The sequence below is a fragment of the Lactuca serriola genome, chromosome 8 (genome assembly GCF_051521515.1).
Source record: "Lactuca serriola cultivar US96UC23 chromosome 8, Lser_US96UC23_V15, whole genome shotgun sequence".
In the NCBI taxonomy this organism is placed as follows: Eukaryota; Viridiplantae; Streptophyta; class Magnoliopsida; order Asterales; family Asteraceae; genus Lactuca; species Lactuca serriola.
The window spans coordinates 222,367,080-222,385,362 of NC_136415.1; positions in this window are offsets into that span (position 1 = coordinate 222,367,080).

An 18,283-nucleotide genomic window follows, 5' to 3' on the forward strand; every position below is an offset into this window, starting at 1 on the left:
ACCACCTCAAGGCCGAGATCTTCATCATAGTGTGCTAGGGCCGAAAATCACTTCAAACTTCTTCCAATCCTCTCCAAAACCAAAACCACACCCAAGGTGAGCTTCATACCCCCTTATTATCGGTTTTTATAAGTTTTGTGGGGGGAGAATACAAGCAAATGTGTAGATCTATCATTATGTGTATGCCTTGTATGATTTCTATGTTTATTTACATACTTTTGTGTGTTTATGGTGTTGAAACTAGTCAAAGGACCTAAAAATCAAGATTTGTGTTATGATGCATGAAACAAGAGCTAAAACATATCATTATACTTAAGACATTACTAGAAAAATAACCAAGTTGGTTTAGATGAACATTTTGGGCTAAAAATCACATTTTTGGACTTAAAATGTTAAAAACATGAAGTTTAAGGGCCCAAAACGTCAAAATACAAATTTTGGAGGTTAAGATGTGTCAAAACAGTTTCATATAGTAATTTTCCAGAAATATACACTTTAGAATGTTTAAAATGTATATTTCTAAACTTAATGGGCTAAAAGGGAACTTTTCGGCCCAATAAGGCCCACTATGCGAAAAATCCAAAGTTGAGGGGCTGAAATTGCGTTTTCTGTAAAACAGGGGACTACTAGTGTCCCAAGTCCATTTCAAAGGTTAAAAATGCTTTTCACATTTAAAAGGGACCAAAAATGCAAAAATTCTCTATTTTGGGCCAAAAGTGTAAAATTTGCGAAAATGAAGGTTCCAGCCGAAAAAGTTTCATTTCGAGCGACTAGAACTGTTTTTAAAGAAGCTTTGAGCTGAAAAAATACTTTTTCTATAAGATTTAATACTAAAGTGTCAAGAAAATGGCTTAGGGACTAAAATATAAATTATTTTATATAAGGGTCCAAAAGTGTAAATTCATCTAAAAAGAAGGGTCTGAAAAATGTAAAAGATTAATGTCTTAAGCAATGAACCCGACACAATGAAATGCTAGTACGTCAACTATCGGCAAAATACAATACACCTACAACACCAAAAATCGTTATCGAACGAATTGATTCGGTCTCGAATCAATAACAAATCCAAAACTACTAACGCTACGACACTTCAATACACACATGTAACTCTCGGAAACTCTATACACACGCGGAAATACACTAGACGTCGACACTCCGTCCTTGGGCCCAAAAGTTTCAAATCATGCTTGTTGGGCCTAGCTAGCCCAATGACATGATCTTTAGGCCCGAAGGAAATTTGCTTACATGTAGTTGGGTCTAATACGACTTAATTCCGTGTAAAAGGACTTTCAATGGCAAACGTGCTGCTGGTCCCCAAGGGTCCTTCGGTACTGCTAGCAAAGTCGAGAATTCACCAATGCGAGTTGGACTAAGGGCCCTTCGCATTCTCTATAGCCTTGAACGACGTAGGGAAATACCGGGGGCTTTGCACCTTTTTTTTCCCCTCGGTCGTGGGGCTACATGAGTCTGGGGGGTTGGGTTATGTGAATAAGTGCAAGCGACGCCTAAGGATCGTTTGTACGATTGTCAACTAGTCGTTTTCATTAACGTCCGTTACAACAATTCACAATTCACTATTAATCCAACGTCTCCGGAGCTCAACGAATACCCTATCGTAACGAAATAACAATACATAAACTAATTAAAGCAAAGTGATAGGAAAACGTCGGGTTTTCCTAGGGTTTTCAACTATTACACCTACGAACTACATAACGAGTTTTACAAATCGTACACATACATTTGTAGAAACCAACAAGCATACTTATGGATCTTCACACCTTTTATACCATACTATTTTCAGAAAATATCGGATTTTCTGGTGATTTTAAAACAATACAAACCACTATATTTCAAACATTACTTATGAACTCACCAACATTTCATATGTTGACGTTTTTCAAAATACTTGTATTCTCAGGTAACCGGTAAACCGAAGGGAAAAATGTACTCAGTGATGTCTTGTTGTTGTTTAACTAGTATTGAACAATCTACTTTTGAGAATGTAATGTTTTGAGACTATGTACTGAATGTAAACGCTACCAGTTGTAATATTCCAATGCTTGGTATTGTATGATGTTATGATTCATGTATATTCATTGTGATGGTATTCAATTGAGTCACAACAGCCCCCGGACGTTTCCGCCGTCTGGTTCGGGGGTGTGACATTGATAGTGGAGCGGAGAGAAGTTTAGTGAACCAAAAGTTTGCTCAATTACTTAAGCAAAAATCACAAACACTTAAAGAACCGTTCACTGTAGAAATGGCTAATGGCAAGACAGAGAGCACTAGCAGTATATTCATAGGATGTACCCTAACTTTAGATAGCTACTCATTTTCGATCGATCTCATGCCGGTCTCAATTAAAAGTTTCGACGTCATTATCGTCATGGATTGGTTGAGTTCTCATTGTGCCGATATCATGTGTTACGAAAAGGTTGTTCGCCTAAATCTACCGTTTGGCGAAACCCTAATAGTTTATGGCGACAAACCCGGCACGAACCTTCGTATCATCTCGAGCATCCAAGCTCAGAAATTCTTGCGAAAGGAATGTCGTGCATTCCTTGCTCATGTGGTCGATGTGAGCCAAGAAACGAAGGACATTCAGAACATTCCATTAGTACGCGACTTTCCCGGCATCTTTCTAGAAGAACTCCCAGGATTACCTCCGCAACATCAAGTCGAGTTCCGAATCGACTTAGTTCCAGGGGCTACCCCCATAGCCAAATCGCCCTATCGTCTAGCACCTGCGGAGATGCAAGAACTGTCCGGCCAACTTAACGAACTGCTCAGAAAGGGCTTTATAAGACCAAGCTTCTCACCCTGGGGAGCTCCAGTCTTGTTCGTAAAGAAGAAAGACGGATTGTTTCGTATGTGCATCGACTACAGGGAGCTCAACAAGCTGACGGTCAAAAATCGTTATCCATTGCCTCGTATCGACGATTTATTCAACCAACTTCAAGGGGCGAGCTTCTTTTCAAAATTCGACTTGAGATTCGGATATCACCAACTACGAGTTCTAGGGGAGGATGTTCCCAAGACAGCCTTCCGAACTCGTTATGGGCACTACGAATTCGTAGTGATGTCGTTCGGATTGACAAACGCGCCTGCAGTATTCATGGACTTAATGAATAGGGTGTGTCGTCCTTACTTGGATCAGTTCGTTATAGTCTTCATCGATGACATACTTATCTACTCTCGTAGTAAGGAGGAGCATAGTCAACATCTGCGACAAGTCCTCGAACATTACGTTCGGAGAAGCTCTACGCGAAGTTCTTGAAATGCGAATTTTGGATTCGACGAGTCGAATTCTTAGGGCACGTGGTTAGCGAAGAGGGAATACACGTGGACCCTTCCAAAATCAAAGACTTTGAGAGCTGGTCAGCACCGATGACGCCTACAAAATTCGTCAATTTCTAGGCCTCGCTGGCTATTATCGCAGGTTCATTCAGAACTTCTCCCGCATAGCGAAACCTCTTACAAAACTGACCCAGAAGGGCGTGTCCTTTGACTGGGAAGAGAAGCGGGAGAGAGCATTCCAAACGCTCAAACGAGCCTTGTGCACCGCACCAATACTATCCCTCCCTGAAGGGATAGAATACTTCGTAGTCTATTGCGATGCATCGAATCAAGGGCTCGGATGTGTTCTGATGCAGCGAGGTAAGGTCATCGCCTATGCTTCGAGACAGCTGAAGACACATGAGGTCAACTACACGACCCACGATCTTGAACTAGGTGCAGTTGGGTTTGCTCTGAAGATCTGGAGACATTACTTGTACGGAACGAAGAGCACTATCTTTACAGCCCACAAGATCTTACAACACATCTTCGACCAGAAGGAGCTCAACATGAGACAACGACGGTGGGTCAAGCTACTCAGTGATTACGAATGTGAAATTCGTTATCATCCGGGTAAGGCCAACGTAGTAGCTGACGCCCTGAGTCGGAAGGAATATTCTGGTCGTAGAGTCAAATCATTAACTATGACTATCCATTCACACACTTTCTACACAAATTAAGGCAGCTCAACTCGATGCTTTGAAGCCTGTAAATGTGGCGGGTGAATCCCTAAGAGGGATGGATAAGAACTTTAAGGTTAAGGGTGGTGGAGTTTATTATTTCATGGACCGGATCTGGACCCCAAAACTAGGTGGTTTCAGAGACTTGGTCATGAACGAGGCACACAACACTCGTTATTCCGTGCACTCGGGATCAGATAAGATGTATCTAGACCTCAAAAAGTTATACTGGTGGCCTAACATGAAAGCAGAGATTGCTACCTTCGTGGGTAAATGCCTTACTTGCGCCAAGGTCAAGGTCGAATACCAGAAACCCTCAGGTCTATTATAACAGCCTGAGATACCGGAATGGAAGTGGGAGCAGATAACTATGGATTTCATAACCAAGTTACCCAAGACGACGGGTGGACTTGATACCATATGGGTCATCGTCGATAGACTGATCAAGTCTGCACACTTCCTTCCGATCAAAGAAACAGACAAGATGGAGAAACTTACAAGAACTTTCATAAAGGAGATTGTACGACTGCACGGTGTTCCCTTATCTATTATCTCGGACAGAGATAGCAGATCTACTTCGAGGTTCTGGCAGTCGTTACAAAGTTCCTTAGGAACTAGGCTGGACATGAGTACAGCCTGCCATCCACAGACCGACGAGCAAAGTGAGAGAACTATCCAAACTTTGGAAGATATGTTGCGAGCCTGTGTGATAGACTTCGGGAAATCATGGGATACTCATTTACCCCTTGTCGAATTTTCCTACAACAACAGTTATGACACGAGCATAAAGGCTGCTCCACTCGAGGCCCTCTACGGCCGAAAGTGCAGATCCCCTCTGTGCTGGGCTGAGGTGGGTGATACTCAGTTAGCTAAAGGACAAGTTCCTAAAAGTACTCTCACAGGTCCAGAGATCATACGGGAAACAACAGAGAAGATCGTTCAAATCCGTGAACGATTGAAAGCCTCCAGAGACCGACAGAAAAGCTACGCTGATAAACGTAGGAAACTGTTGGAATTCCAGGTGGGTGACCGTGTGCTATTGAAGGTCTCACCCTGGAAGCGCTTGATACGCTTCGGAAAGCATGGAAATCTAGATCCAAGGTACATTGGGCCTTTCGAGATTCTCGCCAGAATTGGCCCTGTAGCTTACAAACTTAACTTACCGCACGAACTCAGTAACGTACATTCTACCTGCCACGTATCGAACTTGAAAAAGTGCCTGTCCGACGAGACTCTTGTTATTCCACTCGACGAGATCGAGATCAACGAGAGCCTCAACTTCTTGGAGGAACCATTAGATATCAAGGACCGAGAGGTCAAGTGTCACACCCCAAAACCAAGAACGGCGGAAACGTTCTGGGGCGGAGGACGTCATGTATAGTATCACAACACAGTAAATGTAAATAAGTAAACAACATCATCCATTGCATTAAATATATAATTTTAATACAAGTGTGTTCTGTACAGTTATAGACACCAAAAATAATGTAACACAAAATAATATGAGATGAGTCTTGAATGCACTCGATCTTCTCAAAAGCTGGCCTCGGTACCTGTCTACTGATGACCTGAGAATACAAGTTATTTTGAAAGAGTTTATCAGCATTAAGCTGGTGAGTTCATAAGTATTTTAGTGTCAATTTTTGTTGGCAAAAACGTTTGAACCTGTCTCAATGTATAAGTTTGTAAAAATGTAAGTAAATGTTTGAAAGTGTTTGCAAAAGTTTGAATCTCTCAGAAAATCCTATATTTTCTATAAAAGTAACCTTCTACCAAGGCTTAACTGTCTTGTATACTCGTTTGTTGTAAAAGTGTGTAATTACCCAAGTAACTATCATTTAATAAAATATAGTTTGTACATTAATGCTGAAGTGAGATTATCACTAAAATATGTAATGGGTAAATCATTGTAGTACTGTAGCTTTGTATAATAAGAACTACTGTTGTACTAATTACTACTACCTTAAACCGGATTTATATTAAGGTATAATGTGATAAATTGCACCATGATATCGACTGGTAACAACGACATAATGAATGGTCGTAATAAAGAAATGACGTTTGGCACCCGCAGACCTGCAGGTCCGGCTGTAGCTAGCAGCAAGGTGTAGGATAGTCAATCCAGTATAGATCTATACGCAAACTCACACTCTCCCTCCAAGAGAATTCTGGCTACAACTCGGGCCATGACATTTAAGGCATGCTCCGACACAGTGGATCACAATTATTAACGTATTCATGTATATGTAATGTTTCTCGTTCTAGTATAGTTGTATATGTTCATGTTTCTAGTATAGCTGTATATGTACTTGTTTCTAGTATAACTGTATATGTACTTGTTTCTAGTATAGCTGTATATGTACTTGTTTCTAGTATAACTGTATATGTACTTGTTTCTAGTATAGCTGTATATGTACTTGTGTTACCCCGATGGTAACTAACTATTGATGTACTGATAAGTATGAATATGGAAGTACTTTTATGTCTATATATGTATATATGATATATAAGTAATATTGAAACGACCTTCGGATGGTCACCCGAAATCCCACCAGACCACATCTCAAGGCGCGAAAAAGAAATAGGGCGGATGGCCTTCCTAAGTCCTTTAAACATTATTTATACATCTATACATATATGGTCATGCAATTGAATATATAAAAGCATAAATAAGTTTTCATAAGACATTTGAAGCATAAATATAATTTCAAGAGAAGATCGACTTGATGTCGATCTATAAAACAATTTGAAGGCATAAGTTGATAAAATAGTTTAAGTATAAGAAGCATTTGTTTGAATCACAGTCTATAAATAAGTTTGGATAGTAAAAGAGTTTGTAAAACATTTCAATGTAAAGTAGTTTGATAACAGTTTGAACAGTGGTAAAAATCGTTGTTTTCCTAGATATTAATCACATGTGATTAAAAGCAATCACATGTGATTGAAGCAATAACTATAAGTATTTGACTTGTATTCCCCCCCCCCCCATAAAGTATTTAAAACATTTAAAATCATTTCAAAGGTTGATTTAAGGGGTATGAACTCACTTGTGGTGAGTCGTTTGAATTGCAGTGTCGGATACCGTGCTAGGTGGCAAACGGAGACTTGTTTACACGCACGAGCCTAGTTATCATATAATAAGCATATATATAACTAATTAGACAAATAATAATTTAATAAATAAGTTAAAACACTTAGGAACATGTAAACACTTTTTATAAGTGTTATAGGTCCTAATGGTTGCATCTAAGTTGCTACGGGACAAGGCAAAAGGGTTTGAAACATCAAATGGCCTTGCATAAGAGTTTACCACCCAACAAACCCCACCCTTTGGAGTTTACGGCCGTAAACTCATGGGTTTATGGCCGTGAACTCATCACATGGTGGTTTTGGGTGTTTTAAAGTGTTATCTTGATCCTAGAACACTCCTAGCTTTGTTGGAACAACACATGAAGTAGTTTAAGGCCCTAGAATGCTCCATAGGGGAGTTTACGGCCTAATGTCCATATACCCTAGAGTTTACGGTCGTAAACTCCTATGGGGTCTTGGATTTTAATTCATTTAAGGCACTTGCACATCAAGGATAGCTTCCATGATTTTATCTAAGGCTAATGGGGACAAGAGGCAGACATTTGTGCCTTCACTTGGAGTTTACGGCCCAAGTGATGTTCCTTGGCCGTAAACTCCCTTTAAGGGATGTTCTTGATGTCTTTTACTCCTCATTCAAGTCCTAGGTGTTCAAGGTAATTGTCTTTAAGGCCTAAGGTGTGATTGTGGTGCTTTTTACCCTTAGAAAAGGGGTTTACGGCCCAAGAGATATTCTTGGCCGTAAACTCCTATAAATCTATGATTTTGAAGTGTTTTGAAGTCCAAAATAAGCACAAGCATTAGTGGGTAAAGTCCTTAGGCTTAAGGGGGTGAGTTAGGGCATCTATGTCCCTTAAAAAGGGGTTTACGACCCAAGGAAGTTCCTTGGCCGTAAACTCCAGTTTCTTGTGTTTCTTGGTTGCTTTTTAGTCCCAAATGCTTATACACTAACCCCTAAACAAGTTGTCTAACAAGGAATCGGGACTAGGAAGCCTTAATGTTCCATTTTGGAGTTTACTCCCCAAGAACGTTCTTGGGCGGTAAACTCCCGGATCTTGCAATCTAAACATGTAATTGATGTTATAAAGCATCTAACAAGTATTGAAACACATTTAGTAAAGTAGACTCACAATCTGGGATGAAAACCCGAAGATCCGTCAGAGAGAATATAGCTTTTCTCTATTTGGAATTGTAAATAATGAATTAATTTAGTTCAGAAAACTATTTATAGTCCTGGAATATTTTGACAGAAAATATTTTTATTCCCGATATAGGACTGTAACATTATGAAACTTGAAATGCTCAAATTTCACAAAACCAGGAGCATCCACTCTCCTGATATCTCCTTAAACATAAACCCTAATGTACACAAACTTGTTCGGAAAAGTATGAAAATCACTGAAACTGGACTAGCTTCTATTGGATAGATAATGTTCGTACAATGGAAATTTCGGGTTGTCACATCAAGCAAACGAAACAAAGCCGCATCCCGATTGTGAAGGTTCGCTGGCATGCCAAACGGGGACCGGAATTCACATGGGAGCGCGAGGATCAGATGAAACTGAAATATCCTCGTCTTTTTACTTAATTATTTGTAAATACTTTATTTGCTTAGACTTTAATTTCAGGAAGAAATTCCCTTTAACGGGGGGATGATGTGACAACCTGAAATTTTCATTCAGTCAAACCCTAAAAGTCAATCACCTCATATTATAAGTCAATTTCATTTCTATTTGTTTTTAACAGCTTTAAAGTTTGTTTGGCTATTATAATAATTATTCTTTAAATGAACGGGTGAAAGAATGTGACGCCTCGAGTCTTGAAATTTCTAAACCGCGAATACCACGTAGCGTAGAAGTTCACGGCAAAACTTTTATGTTTGGGCCGTAAACTACCAAAAAAAACCGTAAACTCATGCTTAAGCATGAGTTTACTCCCCAAAGTACCTCACTTCTCATTTTCACCCTAAAGAGTAAACTCCAAACACTCTCAACTATCATCCCGGTTTTCACCCGATTTCCCGAAAACGTGAGTATTTCTCGACTTAATTAGTTGATGTATCATACCTACTAGTGATTATACATCTTTTCATCCATCCATTTTTGTGTTTTGATTAGATTTCCAAAACACCAAGAACACACACTAGTGTTCTTGGACTTTTTGTTCATTTCAAGCTTCCACAAAGTAAGTACTTCTATCCTAGAGTCTTTTAAACCTTGCTATACATCTTAATATCAAGGAAATGTTCCAAGAACACCAAGAACAAGGTGTTCACGGTTTTGGGAGGCTCCCAAAACTGTAAACACCAAGTATAGTGCCAAAGGGTGCTTTAGGGTGTCTAGGTGCTTCATAATGCCTTAGGGACTTGTCTAGATCATTCCTTAAAGTGTTTTTCACATAGACGAACAAGAAAACACTCATTTATATGTCTTTACAGTTTGGGGATCTCCCAAAACTGTAAACACCCCAAAAGGTGTATAAATGCCCCATATTTATTCCTAATGCCTAGAATCTAACCTAGACTATTACCTTGATGATCTAAGGACTTGAAAACCCTCAAATACCATAAACGTTATGAGTTTATGGTAGTAAACTCAAAGGAAAATAGTAAAGGGAATGTAAACTTCATTTAGGAGCAAAATGGTGCCCTAGTTCCTTCCATGGTCACATACATCAAGTAGAAAAGCTTCTAGGGACTCTTAAAGCTTCAAACAACAAATGGTCACAAAGAGGGTGAGCTTACAACCGTAAACCCAAGGGTTTACGACCGTAAACCCTTTTGGTTATGACCACAAAACCGTAAACTCCCTAATGGAGTGTTCCTTGAGCCCCAAACACACTAGCCTTTCCCTACAACACTTAGATGCAATCCTTGAGACTTATAACACATGTATAAGGTGTTTAGCATGTCCTAGGGTGTCTTGACTGGTTTATTTGTTGTTTAAAGACTAATTGGATACATATATGTGATATTATATGTTAACTAGGATCATAGAGTGTGTTCCAGACTTCACTTGACACCTAGCAATCCTACATCTTCAGTTCATCCGTACCACTCACTACAGGTGAGTTCATACCCCTTAATCAATGTTTTAAATGTTTTTAAATGCTTTATGGGGGGATACAAGTTAAATACTTATAGTTATTACATCAATCACATGTGATTAATAACTACAAAACCAGTGATTTTCTTACTGTTCAAACTGCTTATCAAACTATTTTTCTTCAAACTGTTTTACTTATCAAATACTTATACTTAAGCTCTTTTATACTTATTATCAAATTGCATGCCTAGATATGTATAGTTATATAAGTAATGTTTGAAGGACTTAGGAAGGCTAACCCACCTTATTTCCTTTTCCCCGTTGGGATGTGGTCTAGTAGGATATCGGGTATCCGTCCGAAGATCGTTTAACTATTAGTTATATATCATGTGTACATATATAGTCATAAAAGGTTCTTCCAGTCAATTCAATACCCTTGGGTAGCAAGGGTATACTTCCATGTTTATACGTACAAGTTATATTACTAGTAAAATACAATAGGCGTAGTTTAGGGTTTTACTAATACTAATACTAGAAAATTGAATCATACAAAGAGTCAGTTCATACATGAGTCATAATACATAGTGATGAGAAACAAACATAATACATAGTGATGAGAAACAAGCATAATACATAGTGATGAGAAACAAACATAATACATAGTGAAGAGAAACAAACATAATACATAGTGATGAGAAACTAACATAATACATAGTGATGAGAAACAAACATAATACATAGTGATGAGAAACAAACATACAGGCTAGACAGAGGAAGAACACACAATACAGCTAGCACATACATTAAATATACATTACATTCAGTTATGTGAGCCATTAAACGGGTCATGGCACTACCTGCCATGACCGTTTTTGTATCCAGAATCTCCTTAATTGGGGAGCATATGATTTTGCGTATAGATCTATACTGGATTGGCTATCCTACACCTTGCTGCTCGCTACAGTGGGACTGCAAGTCTACGGGTGCCAAATGTCATTTCTTACTTCATCTTACATCGTCGTTTTACTATTGAGTCGGTAGCAGGGTATAGGCCGATCACATGGTACTTTAAATAACAATTGGTTTAAGGTAGTTAGTACAGCAGTAGTTACTTAGTACAACACTACAATACTATAATATTTTTCCCATTACATTCACTTCGTGAACATCCACACGGCGCACGGTAATGTAAAAACTATATTTTTGGTTAATGATAGTCGGATTTGGGAAAATACACACTCTTACATGAGACACACACAGTTACTAGATGCCTTGGTAGAAGGCTACTGTTAGTAGGAAACATAGGGTTTTCTAGGAATGTTCAAACAAATACAAACTTTACAAAACTTATACATCACATCTTACAAACATCTTACCAATGCTTTCATACAAACTCAGAAACTAATATACTTATGATCTCACCAGCTTTAATGCTGATACTCTCTTTCAAAATAACTTGTATTCTCAGGTCACCAGTAGACAGGTATCGGAGCCAGGTTTTTGAGAAGATGGAGCTTGTTCAAGACTCCTCTTTTATTTTGATGTACTTTTTGGTGTCTATTTAACTTAACAGAACACACTTGTATGAAATTATATTATTAATGCAATGGATGATGTTGTTGCTTGTTTACTACTTTGCGTTGTTGTGATATTATACATGACGTCCTCCACCCCCGAACGATTCCGCCGTTCAGGTTTTGGGGTGTGACGGAGAACAACTGCCCAATGAACATGATTCCTTGTATAAACCCCGACTCATACAAAAACCAGGACTAGATATCCACTTGAACTAGGATATGAAATTCCACATTGATTAACACTTGTAAATATTCCCTTTAATCCCAACATTTCTCCCCCATTTAGGTTTAGTTACACTCTGCCAACCTTATAACCATTGGATTTTCGAGCCATCCCACAATCTCACTACTCAATCACCACCATCCTGAGCTCACAAGAACTAAGATTCAATGACCAATAAATCTAGGGTTCCCACACCCCAAGCCAGATTAAGCACTTTGATACTCTTGACGAAAGATTGTCGCATCCAAAGCACCTTCCCCTAATACCATTCCAAATCCCTGAACAAATGCAACCAATGACAAAAAAAAAACGAATAAACCCACTATCATAAATAGATAGATAACCAATCCAATGACTCACTTGTTACTAGTAAAAGCCCACTCGAACATGCATCAGCCACTTTTTGAATTAGTAAATTAAAAACAACTCTTACCCTACTAACAATAACGATCGGTTCAATAATATAACCAACCCTTCAAATGACTTCCAACCTGAGCGGAATAAGAACCTTTGAAATCTATTTTTTTTCCTAGAAAAGACAACTGGCTACAACAAGATCTTTGTCTAGCAACTTCCGATGCGAGGACCATACGCGCATCTATGAAAGCATGAATCTGACAGCAACTCACCCTGCACTCGCGATCTGACCAATCCCTTATACCTCATAACCATGTAAGATCTCTACAAGCTCGAATACCAAAAATTCAGTAAACTTACTCATATCTTCCTCAGCTCCCTTTCGCTGAAACCATCAAAATCAATCTGGCTGCTAATCCTCCAAGTAGAACACTAAGTTCACTCCCACCTAGGGCTCACACTATCATTGGTCATCTCTACCCATGGTGACGCCCACAATCAGCTCAACTATATACCCTTCAAACATCATTCTCGGTATGAAAAATGGCATCTGACAAACCCTCGAATGATTATAACTAGGCAATCATAAAGAAACTCTGATTCTTAAATGGAGACTTAAATAAACTGAACATAACATCTCACACACGAAATCACATGATCAAAAGCATAAATATTAAAAAGCATGAAGGAAATGAATACAATACATACCTGCAGCAACTTCTGATGGAACTCTAGTCTCCTCGGTCTACAACTGAAATGTACGGCTCCTCACCACTAGAGCCTCCACCCCGCCCACATGGCCATTAGTAATCCTCATTATAGCTAGAGCAGGCGCCCTCACTGATCCACTCGTCAATCTCATATATTCGGCCTTCTTATGGCCCACCTAATTACAGTGAAAACAAGTCGGAATCAAACCCTGAGGATAATCCCAGCTAAATTGACCAGCCTTGCCACAACTAAAGCAACCCCTTCCTTTCTCACGACATCTCCCCTTGTGAGTCCTCCCATACTTGTCACAATGACCCTGACTCTGATGGTCTCCCGATCACAAATTTTGATTCTTAGGCCTCTTTACCTAGCCCACTATGGTTTGAACCTGCTCTGTCCCACACTTTGTCTTAAGCTGCAGCTCAATATCCGACTCCCAGGCTCTAGCAATCATGTCATACAAGGTCTTGCAGTTTGATTGGATCACAAACTCTTGAATATCATCCCTCAACATATCGTTATATCTTGTCTTCTTCATCTCCTCATCAGTTTCATATTGTGGAACAAATAAAGCCCTCTCCCTGAATTTGGCGGTGATCTCCACTACGGTCTTCGTCATCTGGAGAAGGTCCTGAAACTCCCTCATCAACTATTTCACCTTAACAGCTAGTGCAAACTCAGCCGAAGCTCACCACAAAATCATCCCAATTCATGGACGTCATGACCGCAGCTCCTAGAGAGTGTTCGACCTCATCCCACCAATCACGGGCTCCATCCCTCAAAAGTTAGGATGTGAATCCCATCTTCAACCCCTCGAGGTAGAAACTCATCCGATGAGCATTATCCATGTCAGTGATCCAACGTCGGCTAGCAATGGCGTCCTTCTTCCCAAAGAACTTTGGGGCTCCACAAGCCTTGAATTCCCGAAAAGAGAGAGTTCGAGCCCCTAACTGACCCGCCACAATCTTAGCATGAAAATCCCCTAAACACTCATCTAAAAGCTCCATGATCCCATCCTTAATGGTACCAAACATCACAGGAGTCGCATCCAAAATATCGCAAGTGATCTCATACGAAACGAACTTATGTACCCTCTCATCGATCGACTAGGCACCAAAGCCTGAACCTAAACCAAAACCAGACTTTCCTCCACGAGTTCTCATCACCATACTAAAAAGCAACCAAACAAATGATCAAAACATACCTGAAGAATTCTTCATTCTACATGCTTCTTAGAATCCTTAGGACTTTCCCTGATTCGAGTATAGATCATGTGCTTCCAGTAGGACTGACCCATTACCTCCTTCCACACCTATCCATACTTTCCACAAGAATTATCCTGAATCCTCTAAGTCACCTCCTTATAACGATACTCCTATAACCCGCTAAACAACGTACGAATTCCACTAAAGCACTTCCTAGGCTCTCCTAGGATCCCCTACCTCACCCTGTCATCAGCTGCTGAAAAACCCCTACTAATGTTACCTAACTACTTCATGAATACAATTACATGCAACAAAGCTTAAGTAATCCTTCGACTAAAAGGCTGAACCCTACAACGGTTGGACTCAGACAAGAATTATGAAATATGGCCAAATCAATCACTCCAAGATTATTTAACCTTCGTAGCATGTAACTTAACATATTCATTTAGTAGTTAACTCACATCAATATGAGTCCTACAAAGCACAAAGCAAGCAACATTCGAGTAGTAGAACTATACAATCCATAAAACATTCGAAGGCATCCTTCCTAATAGGCATCCTATCACGCAACCCTAAAGATATCATTATGCTAACCTCTAGCATGAAAAAAAATTCTATAATGCATATAACATATCCACATGAATGGGTATTCTGGGAATCATTTACTTGAGCTCGACTGATTGCATGCATCACAACCCTTTCATTGTAAAAAACTTTTTAGAAATATTATTTTCATTCAAAAAGATTATCATTTCCTCAGTTTGAGTCCAGAAACACTCGAGAGTGTGCCCGGATCCCTCAAACCAAGACTTTGATACCAATATGTAACGTCCTAAAATTAGTAGTAAACTTTTCAATTCTTCAAACACCCAAAAATACAACCAACTGTTCCAAGCCAATCATAGTATAAATAATCTCAACATCATAGTGAAACCAAATAACAATGCAGAATAAAATCAAAGGGATGTTGTGCGATCAGGTCGTGTTCTTCCCTTAGAAACTGAAAGTACCTGGAAATGTTTAAACTACAAACCATAAGCATAAAACTTAGTGAGTTCCCTAAAATACCACATACCATACATAATAATGGGCCCAGCCCGCACATTGGGCCCAACCCATAATAGCGGGCCCATCCCGATATACATATGGGCCAAGCCCAACATACATATGGGCCTAACCCAGCATACATATGGGCCTAAGACAGCATACATGTAACATCCCGACTCCCAAGTATGAATTTCAAGAATTTTTAAACATCCTTTAAGACCTACTCGACAAGTTAGAGGCCCCAACTCGCCGTGTAGAAGCTGACCAGGCCACCTTGTTTAATGGACCTACTCAATGAGTTGGGGACCCACCTCGACGAGTTGGAGCTGATTATGAAAACCCTAATTTTTAGGGTTTGCACCCTATTTAAAGGACATAACCCGCATCATTTGGCCTCCCTTATCACCTTATTTCCCATAGAAGGAAACCCTAGCCATTCTTTACCACTTCCTTGTGTGTGAGAGCTTTTAAAGTCATTTTGTGCTCTTTTGGAAAGGATTTTGAAGCTTGAAGAAGTTGGAGCAAAGGGAAAAGTAGTAGATCCGACATCTACTCTGTGTTAGCAACCATTTAGAGGTAAAAAGTCTTTACCTTGGCTTTCCGTTCCTTAGAGCTTCTCTTATGCAATAATATGGTCATTTTTGGAACAAAGTGGAGTCATTCTCAAATTTGAGCTTGTCCAGAGGATGTGGTTTCAAATCTGGACACCTCTAGGCCTCCATGAACGGAAAGTTGCCCTCGTTATCTAGTCTTATCCCTCCCTCATGCCGTAAACGTCTTATTTAGCTTAGTTTTGGTGTTTTGATCCCTTTGATGCCTTGCATGCACGTAAAGTTAGCAACTTTACATGGTATCCTAGTCCTAAGAGGCTAGATCTATAATTTGGAGCCTTGGAGTCGACTGAAAAAGGTTGAACGCGTTAAGACAGGAAGAACTCGATGAGTTACGGAGCCAACTCGATGAGTTGGAAAGAGTTTACATGCCTTCTGGATTCTGAGTGAACTCGGCAAGAGGGTGAGATGACTCGGCGGGGTGTCGAAGGCATCAATATTGGCCCTTCTTTTGGATTGTTATCCTGCTTATCGCATGATGATATTCATAGTGATATGTTAGATATGTATCCTGGTATACAGGATGATGCTATGTTTAGTGACCTGTTAGGTTGGTATCTTGGTATATAGGATGATGCTATATTTAGTGACCTGTTTGTAACACCGTAATTTTTCAAAATAATTTTTCTTTTTCAAAATCACATAATGTATCACATCACAAATCAAAATCCATAATCAATATTGTTTTCAAAAACAAATCCCAAGATCTCTACACATAATAAACTCCATCGGTGTGTGTACGTGTCAAGCCGTCGCCTTCCCACGGTCCTCGCTGGTACCTGAGACATCAAACACAACAACTGTAAGCATAAATGCTTAGTGAGTTCCCCAAAATACCACATACCACAAATACGCCACTCAAGGCTAAATCCGACCCTCTGGTCTAAATGTCTCAGCGGGACCCTCCAGTCCCACAGCTCGTCGGACCCTCCGGTCCAATCACAGCTCATTGGGCCCTCTGGCCCGGTCAGAATCATTGGGCCCTCCGGCCCGGTCAAAATCGTTGGGCCCTCCGGCCCGGTCAAAATAACCATACAGCATACAAATAACACAGAGCACAAAATCTCTAAGACATCATATAATCTCATAGCACATAAGACCCTCTGGTCAACTCGAAATACCACTCAAGGTAATGTATAGTGAGAAGACTCACCTCGCGTGTCTCGGTAACTCGTAAATCTCTTAACCACTAGTGCTCGATCTCCTGAGCTATCGCCCTCCTACAACACAAGCGTATTTCTACTTAATACTACTTAACTCTGGCTGACTAATACCATGAAGTCAAACCAGTCAACGGTCAACCCGACTCGCCGAGTCTGGCGTGGACTCGTCGAGTTCCTACGGGAACCCGATCCCTCTGAATCTCTTCCGACTCACCGAGTCACTCACCCGACTCGGTTACTCAACCCTGGTTCGTAATCGTTGAACAACCCGCACCAACTCGCCGAGTCTGGGGAATGGACTCGGCGAGTGCATTCCATGCACAACCCCAAACGACCTTCTGAGGTCAGATCCGCTTCACTAACTCATAGATCCAGTCTCCTTAAGCTTATTGACCACGTAAAGTCCAAGTCTTGATGCTCATCAAGCATTGAATAGCTCATGAATGGTGTTTTAGCCTCAAATACATTGATCCCAAGCCAAAACCTCCATGGATGCATATAAAGCTTTGGTAAAGAGGTGCTCTGGACCTCTATGGGTCCAGATCTAGGACCTCAACTCGCTAAGGGACCATGAGGACACTAGATCTAGCCACAAGTGGGTTCAAAAGCCCTAAATCTACATGAACATCACAATAACAGAGAAGGATTCGAGATTATACCTCAGTTGTGATGTTCTGGACCTCAAATCTTCAAGAATCCACCCCTCTTTTGCTTCCTCTTGGCTAGATCTCCTCTTTCCTTGCTAGACAACAACTCCAAGATCAATAATGGCTCCTTCCCTCACTTGAATCACTCAATCGCTCTAGGGTTTCACTCTGGGGACTGATGAGTGCAAATGACGGCCATAAGGCCCTTTAAATATGCCTCAAACCCGAGAAATTAGGGTTTCATTAAACAGCGTGGACTCGCCGAGTCCGTACGCGAACCCGCGTCCAAATCCGCGATCATACTCGGCGAGTCTAGGCTCCAACTCGCCGAGTCTCCTCACAAATTACCAAAATAAATAAATAAATAAATAATACCTGGGAATCCGGGCTGTTACACTGTTAGGTCGGTATCCTGGTATATAGGATGATGCTATGTTCAGTGACATGTTAGGTCGGTATCCTGGTATATAGGATGATGCTATGATTAGTGATATGTTAGATCGGCCTGACTGTTTATACATGCTAGCTAGCATTTGATATATATATATATATATATATATATATATATATATATATGTGTGTGTGTGTGTGTGTA